We start from the raw sequence: 280 nt of genomic DNA on the forward strand, positions 1-280 counted from the left end.
GCCGCCGCCGCCGTAACCGCCGCTGCCGCCGCCGCCGCCGAACTTCCAGCCGCCACCGCCGCCGCTGTATCCGCCGCCGCCGCCGCCGCCGAGTTTCCAACCGCCACCTCCGCCGCCATAGCCGCCGCCGCCGCCGCCGCCGTAGCCGCCGCCACCGCTGCTTATGTAACCGCCTGTAATTTCGAGTTCGCGAGCCGATTATATTTCCGCGCCCCGAGGATCCCCCGGGCGGGCCGGTCGTCGGGCGGTCGCGCCGGCGAACGCGCTTTACGTAACGCGC

The sequence above is a fragment of the Dinoponera quadriceps genome, unplaced genomic scaffold, assembly GCF_001313825.1.
Source record: "Dinoponera quadriceps isolate SergipeBrazil2010 unplaced genomic scaffold, ASM131382v1 scaffold4009, whole genome shotgun sequence".
NCBI classification, from domain to species: Eukaryota; Metazoa; Arthropoda; class Insecta; order Hymenoptera; family Formicidae; genus Dinoponera; species Dinoponera quadriceps.